Below are 12,652 nucleotides of genomic sequence, written 5' to 3'. Positions count from 1 at the left end.
CACTGAGAACATTCATTACCAGAAAAAAAAGAAGAATTGGAAATCGCCTTGAAAAAATTGGTACAGATGTAGTATATTACGGTACCACTGCTGCGTATACCCACTCTCTTGCACCTCCACTCTAAGACTAAAAAAAGGCAGACCTCAAAGGAATTATCCGAATGGGACGGAAATAGATAGATGTACAAATAAGCAAATGAACAATTTCAGAAAACTGCACGATTTATTCAAGAGATAGAACATCTCAAACTGAGCAGGTCATTAACCAGTTGATCCATTATTGGCCCTTATGCAAGCAGTTATACAGCTTGGTACTGACTGACAGAGATGTTGGATGTCCTCCTGAAGGACATCGTGCCAAATTCTGTCCAACTGGTGCCTTAGATCGTCAAAATCCGGAGAGCCCTGCCCACAATGCTCGAAATGTCGTCAAGTGGGGAGAGAGCTGGCGATATTGTTGGCCAAGGTAGGGTTTGGCAAGCATGAAGACAAGCAGTAGAGACTCTGGCCGTGTCGGACGGGCATTATCTTGCTGAAAGGTAAGCCCAGGATGGCTTGCCATGAAGGACAACAAAACAGGGCGTAAAATATCGTTGGATATCACGAATTACAACCAAATGAGTCCTCCTATGAAATGAAATACCACCCAAGACTATCACCCGTAGTTTTCGGGCTGCATGGCGGGTGACAGCCAGCTTGATACCCGACCACTGTCCAGAGAGTCCCCATAAACTTCTTTGTTGGTCATTGGGGCTCAGTTCGAAGCGGGACTCATCACTGAACAAATGGTTCAAATGGCTCTGAGCACTACCGGACTTAACATCTGAGGTCATCAGTCCCCTAGAACTTAGAATTGCTTAAACCTAACTAACCTAAGGACAGCACACACATCTATGCCCCAGGCAGGATTCGAACCTGCGACGATAGCGGTCGCGCGGTTCCAGACTGAAGCGCCTAGAGCCGCTCGGCCACTCCGACTGCCTCATCACTGAACACAATCCTACTCCAGTCAATGAGATTTCAGATCGAAGACATGTGTGGAGATGCTCTGGACAGAGGTGGGATACCAGTGTGACTTGGATATCTTGCCATGAAGGACAACAAAACAGGGCGTAAAATACCGTTGGATATCACGAATTACAACCAAAGGAGTCCTCCTATGAAATGAAATACCACCCGATACTAACACCCCTAGTTTTCGGGCTGTACACCGAAAGCCAGAAGTGATGATCTTGGGTGCCACTTCTTTTCATAGCAGCACGTATACAATGCGCCATTTTGTAGCCCTCTCTAACAAGCCTTCACGGACTTACTTCTCAACAAGGTAATGCCCATCAGCTCACGGCGAGGGTCCCACTTCATGTCTTAGTGCTTGCCAAACCCTACCTTTCCCAGCAAAGTCTCCAGATCTCTTACAAAATGAGAACGTTTGGAGCATAGTGGGCAGGAACCTCGAACCACCTCGGGATTTTCACTGTCTAAGGCGTCAATTGGATAGAATTTCGTACGTTATCCGTGAGGAGAACATTCAGAAATCTGTCAACCAAAGCCAAACGGAATAACCGCTTTCATAAGGGCCGGAGATTACCAACGCGTTATTGACTTGGTCAGTTTGCGAAGATTTTTATCTTGAATAAATCATCCAGTTTTTCTGAAACTACAATCATTTGGTTTTCTGTACATGTACGTCATATCTGCCGATTACCGTCCCAATCGAATAAATCCCTCGTGGTGCTCCGTCGCTTTTGTGACAGAGTACACTAATGCTATGGGAAATTTCTGGATCTACCATCAACAAATGGCGACACAGATAAATAAAATAAAGATGAGCACAGAGGAACAAAATGGTTCAAATGGCTCTGAGCACTATGGGGCTTAACATCTGAGGTCATCTGTCCCTTAGAACTATTTAAACCTAACTAACCTAATGACATCACACACATCCATGCCCGAGGCAGGATTCGAACCTGTGACCGTAGCGGTCGCACGATTCCAGACTGAAGCGCCTAGAACCGCTCGGCCACACCGGCCGGCACAGAGGAACAGAGCGGGTGTAACAAGAAAGAACCAGGTAGTAATATGTCGCTTTTGGGGAGCTAATTTGGTTTTATGACAGAGCGATTGTAACAAGAAAGAACCAGATAGTAATACCTCGCTTTTGTGGAGCTAATTTGATTTTATGATCGTTAATTATCGCCCCATCCGAAGGCAGCGCAGCACGGCAGTGGCTTCCGTCGCCGTTGCCGCACTGGCGTCTGTTTCTGGTGACGGGTTCCGAGTGTGCGTGGTCGGTATTGACGGCGGACGACGCGCTGTCCGCGCAGCAGTGGACCGCGCCGCGCCAGATTAATAACAGTCGGGCTTTATGCGCGCCCGTCGCGGCTGCCCTGTCGTCAAATGAGGCGCCTGATTAAAAAAGTTGCCCGCCACGCACGCCGGCCAGGATCGAGCTGCAGCGGACGCAGCCCGGCCGGCTGGCTGGCTGGCTTCGCCCCGCGCCGCGCGACAAAGGCGTCAAAGCGCGGGCGCAGCCGGCTACTCTGCTGCCAATGGACTCGCAAGACCCGCTGGAGGGAAATTTTCTCCCCGGGTGAGTACCCTGCCGGGATATTGGATCTAGCAGAACGGAGACGCGGCACGAAAACGTTTCTGGCTCGGAGAGCTCTGTGAAAGCAGCATGTGTAAATCGCTGCGAATCCCATTTCCAAGCTGGGCACTTCCGAAATAAATTTGTTTCAGTGCTTCCGTGCATTTAGTCACTGTTCTATCTCTCTCTCTCTCTCTCTCTCTCTCTCTCTCTCCGCGTCTCTACGTGCGTGTGTGTGTGTGTGTGTGTCACGAAGAAACTTCATTATCCGTACACTTTCTGATGTACGACTGGTACAGATATCAACGTCATCAAGTGCTACAGAACACCCGAACCTGCCACAAACAGCCACGGTGTACAGCCAGACATCGTTATCACTTGCTCACAGTCACTGTTTCTACGCATGCCACGCCTTTACGTTCGGGCTGGTTCATTAATTTGATTCGCAGCATCGTCCCTGTCGTAACTGTCTTCGCAGTCGCGAGATCGTACTACAACTTCACACTTCTTTTCCTTTTGTTTCTAGTGTATCGTGGCGGCCACATTTACCAACAATGGCTGTGTAGGATAGCGGCACGCTCCGTGTCGTATTTACACAGCTAGCCCGCCCCTCCCGTAGCGCTTGTTGACGCCTAACAGTTCACCACACATCTGATGATATGTTGCGTCTGACATAGCTGACGGAGCAGTGTACACTATGTGATCAAAAGTATCCTGACACCTGGCTGAAAATGACTTACAAGTTTGTGGCGCCCACCACCGGTAATGTTAGAATTCAATATGGTGTTGGCCCACCCTTAGCCTTGATGACAGCTTCCAATCTCGCAGGCGTACGTCCAATCATGTGCTGGAAGGTTTCTTGGGGAGTGGCAGCCCATTCTTCACGAAAGTGCTGCACTGAGAAGAGATATCGGTGTCGTTCGGTGAACCCTGGCACGAAGTCGGAGTTCCAAAACATCCCAAAGGTGTTCTACAGGATTCAGTTCAGGACTCTGTGCAGGCCAGACCATTACAGGGATGTTATTGTCCTGTAACCACTCCGCCACAGGCCTTGCGTTACAAACAGGTGCTCGATCGTGTTGAAGGATGTAATCGCCATCCCCGTATTGCTCTTCAACAGTGGGAAGCAAGTAGGTGCTTAAACCATCAATGTAGGACTGTGCTGTGATCGTGCCACGCAAAACAACAAGGCGTGCAAGCCCCCTCCATGAAAACCACGGTTCTAGGCGCTACAGTCTGGAACCGCGAGACCGCTACGGTTGCAGGTTCGAATCCTGCTTCGGGCATGGATGTGTGTGATGTCCTTAGGTTAGTTAGGTTTAAGTAGTTCTAAGTTCTAGGGGACTGATGACCTCAGAAGTTAAGTCCGATAGTGCTCAGAGGCATTTGAACCATTTGAAAACTACAACTACACCATAACACCACCGCCTCCGAATTTTACTATTGGCGCTACACACGCTGGCAGATGAGTTCACCGGGTATTCGCCATACCCACACCCTGCCATGGGATCGCCACATTGTGTACCGTGATTCGTCACTCCACACAATGCTTTCCCACTACTGAACCGTCCAGTCTTTACGTTCCTTACACCAAGCGAGGCGTCGTTTGGCATTTAACGGCGCCATGTGTGGCTTATGAGCAGCCGCTCGACCATGAAATACAAGTTTTCTCATCTCCCGCCAGTCATAGTACTTGCAGTCGATCCTGATGCAGTTGGGGATTCCTTTGTGATGATCTGGATAGATGTCTGCCTATAACACAGTACGACTCTCTTCAACTTTCGGCGGTCTCTGTCAGTCAACAGGCGAGGTCGGCCTGTACGCTTTTGTGCTGTACGTGTCCCTTCGCGTTTCCGCTTTACTATCACATCGGAAACGCTGGACCTAGGGATGTTGAGGAGTGTGCAAATCTCGCGTACAGACGTATAACACAAGAGACATCCAATCACCTGACCATGTTCTAAGTCCGTGAGTTCTGCGGAGCGCCCCATTTTGCTCTCTCACGATGGCTAATGCCTACTGAGGTCGCTGATATGGGCTACCTGGCAGTAGGTGGCAGAACAATGCACCTAATATGAAAAACGTATGTTTCTGGAGGTGATGATGTTTCTATACTCTCCATGTGTGGTATATAAATCTATGAATCTTCAATACGGTGGCTCTTGATACAAAGAAGCCTCCGGCTATGTTGCTTACGGAAGCACTGGCTTTGAGAGCACCAAGAACCTGCCCACCTTCGAATTCACTTAGCTCCAACACAATGCATCCACAACTACACAGGACACTCTTCTGGCCGCAACTGCCGTTCGTGGTTAAATACAACAGAGTTACCTGGAGACATGGCTAGCTTCTGTATTTATGTTCAAGCACACATTTCCCGCTGTGTTTTCATTTTTTGGCCAAGCGCTGCTGCAGTGGTAACAAACTTGGGCACAATGCAGACACGCTCCAGTTAAGAGTTGTGCGCAATTTATCGCGGAGACGATAGTGAGTCGAGGAACTGACGGGTCTTATGGTCATTTGGGGGTCCAGAACCTGCTTAAACCATCAGACTAAACTCGGGTGTTGCAAGCTATTGGAAAACCCAAAGCGGTATAATAAAATGACTTTCCAAAAAGTCATACTAGAATCATTGAAAAACAAACAAACTGTTACGAGTATCTCCTTTCTATGGGATCCAACTCATGTAGGATTGCTTTACAAGTTCGACCAGATGGCGAAGAAAGCCAGTGTTCCTGACCCTGTGATGATTGGTTGGTTTGTGGGATTGAAGGGAACAAGAGACGACACAGGGCAAAACAGACACAGGCAGAGACCAGACAAAAGGAATTAAAATCACACCGAGTGTGACAGTGGTTGGCCGACCATAGAAACTAAAAGGGTAAAGCCAACCACCAAGAAACGCACTAAAAACCCCACTCTAAAATCGTAGGCCAAAGGCCAGATGCAACACAAAAAAAGGACAAACAGTTATATCAAGCGATAAAAAACCCCTGCACGAACAAAACTCAAAACTAAATCGGCCATTGCAACGTCACCTGATAAAAGTGCAGGAAGCGTATCAGACAGCACATACATCTGCCTGAGCGGAGTTAAAAGTGGACAGTCCAACAAGATGTGGACCACCGTCAAAACTGACCTGCAGCGACATAATGATGGGTCCGTTCGGAGCATAAATAGCTGTATGTCATCCAGGTGTCGCCCGCATAAATAGCTGTATGTCATCCAGGTGTCGCCAATGTGCAGCCGACAGAGGACAACAGATTCCTATGAGAGACCCGCAAGGAGGAGCACCACGCACTGGTAGCCCCCATGATGGCCCGAAGTTTGTTGGGTGAAGAAAGGGTGCGCCATTCTTCACCCCCCAGGTGCGAAGTACCTTCTGCCGCAAAACTGACCTGAGGTCACTCTCCAAAAAGCCAATCTGCAAGGCTGGTGCACCGACATCCTGTTAGGCCAGCGTGTCAACACGTTCATTTCCTAGGATGCCAACATGTCCCGGGGTCCACAATAAGAACACAGAGCGGCCGCAATGGGCAAGAGTATGGAGAGACTCCTGGATAGCCAACACCAGACGAGAGCGAGAGAAACACTGGTCAACAGCTCATAAACCGTTCAGGGAGTCACTACACATAATAAGGACTCACGTGAGCAGGAGCAGATATACTCTAGGGCGTAAGAGATGGCAAACAGCATGGCAGTGAAAACACTGCAGCCAGCCAGCAATGAATGTTGTTCATAATGATCCCCTAGAGTAAGAGCATAACCGACACGACCAGCAACCATCGAATCGTCAGTATAGACAACGTCAGAACCTTGAAACGCGGCAAGGATTGAAGGAAAGCGGCAGCAGAATGCCTCAGGACGGACTGAGTCCTTCAGGCCCTGTGCCAAATCAAGCGGAAGGCATGGGTGTGTCACACACCATGGGGGTATAAGAAGAAGGGGCCGGAAAAGAGGTGGAAGAGGGAAAACCTCAAGCCTAGAGAGAAGAGCTCTGATGCGAACCGCAATCGTACACCCTGACTGGGGCTGCAGTTCCAAAATATGGACGACCGAGGTGGGGAACAGGAGACGATAATTGGGATGCCTGGGCAAACTACAAACGTGTGTAGCGTAAGAAGCCAGTAATCATTGGCGCCGGATCCGCAATGGAGGGACACCTGCCTCCACAAGTATGCTGTTCACAGGGCTTGTCCAGATAGCTCTGGTGGCGAGCCAGATCCCTCTGTGAAGGATGGGGTCCAGCAACTGCAATGCGGAAGGGATGCCAAACCGTAAGCCAGGCTCCCATAACCTAGGCGGGACTCAATTAATGCCTGGTACAGCTGCAGAAGGGTAGACCGATCAGCACCCCAGTTGGTTTGACTCAAGCAACGAAGAGCATTAAGATGCCGCCAGCATGTATGTTTGAGCTGCCGAATATGAGGGAGCTAAGTCAGCCAGCTATCAAAAACCAATCCCAAAAACCGATGCGTCTCCACCACAGCAAGAGGTCAGTCGTCAAGATAAAGCCATGGCTCAGGGTGAACAGTGCATCGCCAGCAGAAATGCATAACGCAGGTCTTGGCAGCAGAAAACTGGAAACCATGCGCTACAGCCCAAGACTGCACCTTGTGGAATGCGCCCCGCACCTGTCGTTTAGCAGCCTCAGTGCCAATGGAGCTATAGTATAGGCAGAAGTCGTCAGCATACACAGAAGCTGAGACAGACGTTCCCACCACCACAGCGAGCCCATTGATTGCAGTTAAAAAGAGGCAGCCACTTAAGATAGATCCTTACGGTACCCCATTCTCCTGAACTCGGGGGAACTATGGGAGGCTGCAACTTGCACGTGGAAGGAACGAAGCGACAGAAAATTTTGTATGAAAATTGGGAGCAGACCACGAAAACTCCAACCATGAAGCGTAGAGAGATTGTGATGTTGCCTTGTCATACCGTATGCCTTTTGCATGTCAAAAAGGATGGTGAACAGATGCTGACAGTGGGAAATGGCCCTACGGATGGCAGACTCCAGGGACACCAGATTATCGGCGGCAGAGTGGCACTTACGGAACCCACCCTGAGACAGAGCTAGAAGGCCCCTAGACTCAAGTAGCCAACTCAACCTCCAGCTCACCATGCATTCGAGGAACTTGCAAAGAACGTTGGCGAGGCTAATGGGGCGGTAGCTGTCCACCTCCAGGGGGTTCTTGCCAGGTTTCAACATCAGGATTACAATGCTTTCCCGTCATTGCGATGGGAACTCACCCTCAACCCAGATGCAGTTCAAAAAGTCTAGGAGGCGTCGGTGGCAGCCTACCAAGAGGTGTTTGAGCATCTGACAGAGGAAGTGATCTGGCCCGGGAGCCGTATCAGGGCAAGCAGCTAGGGCACTTCGGAATTCCCACTCATTGAATGGAGCATTGTATGATTCAGGGTGGCGAGTGTGAAATGAAAGGCTCGAATGTTCCAACCGCTCTTTCAGGGAGCAGAAGGCCAGTGGGTAATTCGCAGAATCAGAACTCGGAGCAAAATGCTCCACTAAGTGGTTTGCAATTGTGTTGGAGTCAGTACAGACTGCTCCATTCAGTAAAATTGCAGGTATGCTGACAGGGGTCTGATAGCCATAGAGTCACCTAATCATGGCCCGAACCTGCGATGGAGAGGTACGGAGGCCAATGTTGGAGAGATACCTTTCCCAGCACTACTGCTTGCATTAGCAAATGAGGTGACGGGCCTCCACATGGAGCCGTTTACAGGTGGTGAGGTGTTCCATTGAGGAATGCAGCTTGTGACACTGGAGTGCCCGCCTGCAATCTTTAATCGCCTCAGCGATCTTGGGCGACCACCAAGACACAGTCCTCGACTGAGGGGACCCAGAAGAACAGGGAATGGCGGATTCTGCAGCAGTAACAATGCCGGTGGTGACCGAGTGAACCACCGCATCAATGGCATCATTGGAAAGAGGCTAAATAGTGGCAATGAAGGTGAACAAGTCCCAGCCAGCCTTATTCACACCCCATCTGCAGGGGCGCCGAGAAGAGTGACTCTGTGGCAGTGACAGAAAAATCGGAATATGGTCACTGCCGCACAAGTCGTCATGCACACTCCATTGGACAGATGGTAATACACTTGGGCTGCAGATCAAAAGACTGATGGCTGAGTACATGCCATGCGCCACACTGAAATGCGTGAAGGTACCATTATTTAAAAGAGAAAGGTCAAGCTGTGCCAATACTTGCTCAATGATGTTGCCTCAGTCTGTTGCCACTAATTCACCCCACAGAGGGTTATGGGCATTGTAGTCGCCCAGTAACAGAAAAGGTGGCGGCAATTGGGCTATCAGTGCAGCCAGGACATGCTGCAGGACATCACCATCCGGTGGAAGATAGAGACTGCAGACAGTAACAGCCTGAGGCGTCCACTCCTGAGCAGAGACAGCCTCTAAAGGTGTTTGTAGAGGGGACAGACTCGCTGTTAAGAGAGTGAAGGACGCAGATGCAGATGCCACCAAATACCCTCTCATAAGCTGCCTGGTTCTTATAATAGCCCCGATGGCCATTGAGGGTGGGGGCTCACATCGCCGGAAACCAAGTTTCCTGAAGAGCAATGTAGAGGAAAGGGTGAAGGCTGAGAAGTTGTCAGAGCTCAGCAAGATGGTGGAAAAAACCGCTGCAGTTCCACTGGAGGATGACATTGCCCATGTCAGGAGGCAGATTACGCTGCTGGGTCACCTGCTGCCACTGACTCAGTACCGACGGGAGTGACATCCATCACGTCTGAGGGACCGGTGAGATCTAGGTCCTCAGCAGAGGCCAGAATCTCCATCTCATCCTCAGATGCAGAGCTTGTAGGTAGCGGTGGAGTGGGTGCCACGCAGTTTCCTTGGTCTTAGGGGTCTTCGATTTCGATTTATCAAGCTGTTCCTTTGGTTGCCCTTGCTGGGAGGGTTTCTTTCATTCAGTCTCTGAGACTGAAGAGGACCGCGAAGCCCTACAACCAGCGACCTGTGGCTTCTTCAGCCACTGGCGGGTGTCTGCTGAGAAGGGAGTGACCCAAGGGATCCCTTGCTAGCGAGAGAACCCGAAGAAGACTTACGCTTCTCCAGCTTAGAAGTGGGGACTGGTGTCCTCGATGGTTGGAAGGTGCTGCTCCCGAGGTAGGTGGTCCGGGAGCAACAGGGAGGGAAGTGCCCCCACCATCAAGGGGGCAGGTGTGGTCCTTTGGCTATGAGAGCTGACTGTATGTGGTGCAACGTATGGAGCTGTAACAGTAGTGACAGTGGCGGCGTAAGATGATGTCATGTGCATGGGTTTGGAGCCATTCAAATTTCCGTTTAGCCTCAGTGTAGGTCAGTTGGTCCAGGGTTTGTATTCCATTATTTTCCTTTCCTTCTTTAGAATCTTACAGTCCGGCGACCAAGGGGGATGGTGCCCTCCACAGCTGATACAGATGGGAGGCGGGGGAAATGGACAATCGGGATGGGATGGACGACCACAATCACGACATATGAGGCTGGAAGCACAGAGGGAAGCTATATGGCTGAACTTCCAGCACTTGAAGCACCGCATCGGGGGAGGGATATATGGCTTGACATCACAGAGGTAGATCATCACCTTCACCTCCTCGGGCAATGTGTCACCCTCAAAGGCCAAGATGAAGGCACCAGTGGCAACCTGATTATCCCTTGGACCCCAGTGGACGCGCCGGACGAAATGGACACCTCGTCACTCTAAGTTGTCGTGCAGCTCGTCATCGGACTGTAAAAGAAGATCCCTGGGGAAAATAATGCCCTGGACCATATTTAAGCTTTTATGGGGCATGATAGTAACAGAAACATCCCCCAGCTTCTTACAAGCAAGTAATGTCCGTGACTGAGCAGAGGATGCTGTTTTTATCAAGACTGACCCGGATCGCATTTATGACAAGCCCTACACCTCCCAAAACTTGTCCTCTAAATGCTCTACAAAGAACTGAGGCTTCATGGACACAAAGGATTCCCCATCAGCTCTCGTACAGACTAGACTAGATACCAGGGAGAACATGTTTCACTGTCATTCATAGCCTTTTGCTCCCCCAAGGCGTGACCAGGGAGGGGAACGATTTGGGGTCATACATGTTTTATTAAAGTGAGCCCTCGAACACTTAGAGACTGCTGGTGGGTGGCCAGTAGCAAGAGAAGATGTGTCACACTTCATTGTGTGCGATCCACCCTGATGCCACCTACTTAGAATAAGGACCCTCCCCACGGGCGCCTCCCAGCCATAGCAAGTGCCACCTGGCAGGATGACTATTTCCGGGAGTCCTGAAGCCCCAGAGAGATAGGCATCTACTCCTTGGCAAACGTGGAGAGTTGACAGCGCAGGCACCAGTACAATCCCTGTCTTGTCAGGGGGCTACAACCAACAGGGTACATGGTGACCCCACCACAACAGACTGGCTACCATGCTGGATATTAGGTGGCACATGGTCCATGGTCATCGTCAGTGCAGAAAGCGACGCTGCAGAACGCATGGCGGAAATCGCACCCAGGAATGTATCCGGGCCCAAGGGATGGAGACCGAGCAGGACTGCAATGCAATGACGAATAAGCTGACTAAAGGTCTCAATGCACGATGGACACAATGCACCAAGTAAGGTGCCCTTCCCCAATCGTCTCGCTCTTAGGAATAATTTTGAAATATGGAGGTCAAACCCGAGAGGGGACCATCACATAAGGACCGAAACGTTTGAGACTCCTTTTAGTCACCTCTTACGGCAGGCAGGAATACCGCGGGCCTATTCTTACCCCTGAACCCGCAGGGGGCACTCTATGATGAACATCTGTCTGCTATCCTCTGATTTCGAGTTATTTATGCGGAACTGGCTGTTGAATGATGGGCAGAGCATTGGTGCCTTACAGTCTACCACGCAAGTCAGTACTACCCTGCGATCTAACCAAGAATTAAAAGTTGCCCATGATTTCGAAAATTACAGTCGAGTGGGCACCGAAGTCACTGCGACTTGTGATGGTCCCCTGGAAATTACAAAAGGTAGGAACATGGTCCCTAATAGTGTGTTTCATCAGCATGGACGGCAGTGCATGCTCTGCAACGTGGTGTCAACTGGGTACAAGGTCAGTAAGGAGTCCTTGTGGCAGTGCGTCCCACTCCTAAAGTAGCGCGTTTGAGAAGTCCTGGATAGTCGTCCGTGCTTGCCGACGCACTGCAGTAAGTCTTCCCAGAGCATCCCACACGTCCTCCATGGGATTTACGACTAGGGACCTGGCGGGCCAGTGCTTTAACCGAATATCGTTTCGTTCCAAGAACTCCATTTGCGCTGTTGTATACTTTTGCGCATTGTGGTCTATAAAAGTGAAGTCAGGGACGAATGCATTCCTGGAATGGCGCACATGTGACATCCCAAACAGGGGACCCACCTTTCACCATATGAGGGTACCCTTGGAGTATTGTCGAGCATGATCGTTTTGGTGGCGTGGAGAGTCATAGTGTTGTGTGGGCGTACTGATCTCTAAACCTTTCAACATGGTACAGTCACAGGTCAAAGCTATAGTGACATTGTACTACTTTCCCATGTGCATCTTTTCATGTGTGCATTCGGCCTTGACTTCGCTGCCAATGCTCATTCGCATCGGACTGTGCAGGTGGCATAGCTCTTGCAATGATAAAATATTCAGCGAATGGACTTTGCTGCCTGGTGGTGGTAAATTCCTATGGGACCGAACTGCTGATGTCATCGGTCCCTAGGCTTACACACTACTTAATCTAACTTAAACTAACTTACGCTAGAAACAACACACACACCCATGCCGAAGGGAGGACTCGAACCTCCAACGGGGGGAGCTGCGCGAACCGTGACAGGGTACCTAGACCACACGTCAATCTCCTGCGGCCGTGCTCCCCGTTCCCGTGAGTACGTCCCACCTGACATGCGTGAGAAGCGTTGGGGAAACGTATTGCAGCACGTCCACATACAGCAACTACCATCCTCCAGTTGTCAACCGCCCTGCTGGAGGAATGGAACGCCCTATCACAAGAACTCCTCACCAATCTTGTGGTCACCATGGAAACACGTTTCAGAGCA

Source organism: Schistocerca serialis, chromosome 2 (genome assembly GCF_023864345.2).
Source record: "Schistocerca serialis cubense isolate TAMUIC-IGC-003099 chromosome 2, iqSchSeri2.2, whole genome shotgun sequence".
Classification (NCBI taxonomy): domain Eukaryota; kingdom Metazoa; phylum Arthropoda; class Insecta; order Orthoptera; family Acrididae; genus Schistocerca; species Schistocerca serialis.
This window is presented reverse-complemented; position numbering follows the sequence as displayed.